We start from the raw sequence: 388 nt of genomic DNA, 5'->3' as shown, positions 1-388 counted from the left end.
CAACTCTGTATGGCTCCTGTATAAATATTTAAACCGATATAGCGGGTTCTTCCCACCTCAGCCTGACTTGTTTTTCTTTCTTTTATTTTTTAAAATCTCGGAGATTTCAGTGTTTTCAAAGCTCTCAGGCTGCCGGGTTTGCTGAGGGCGAGGCAGTATCGAGGGTAACGAACGCTTAACCCGCGGTCCGAGGAGGGGGCCCGCCCCGACTGTTTTGATTTTTCTCTGCATGTGGCGAATGCACTGGCCCTCTTCCTCCTCGCCTCCCTAGGCCTATTGCAGTTGACTTCTTTTATTTCCATCTGCCCCTTTTCCCCGCGTGGGAAGGGGCTGAGGGGGACAGCCGGGTCCTGACTTGCAAGTTTCAAATCGATCTTTTCTCTACCCC

This window comes from Crocuta crocuta, unplaced genomic scaffold (assembly GCF_008692635.1).
Source record: "Crocuta crocuta isolate KB4526 unplaced genomic scaffold, BGI_CrCroc_1.0 scaffold619, whole genome shotgun sequence".
In the NCBI taxonomy this organism is placed as follows: domain Eukaryota; kingdom Metazoa; phylum Chordata; class Mammalia; order Carnivora; family Hyaenidae; genus Crocuta; species Crocuta crocuta.
Note: the sequence above shows the minus strand (reverse complement) of the source record.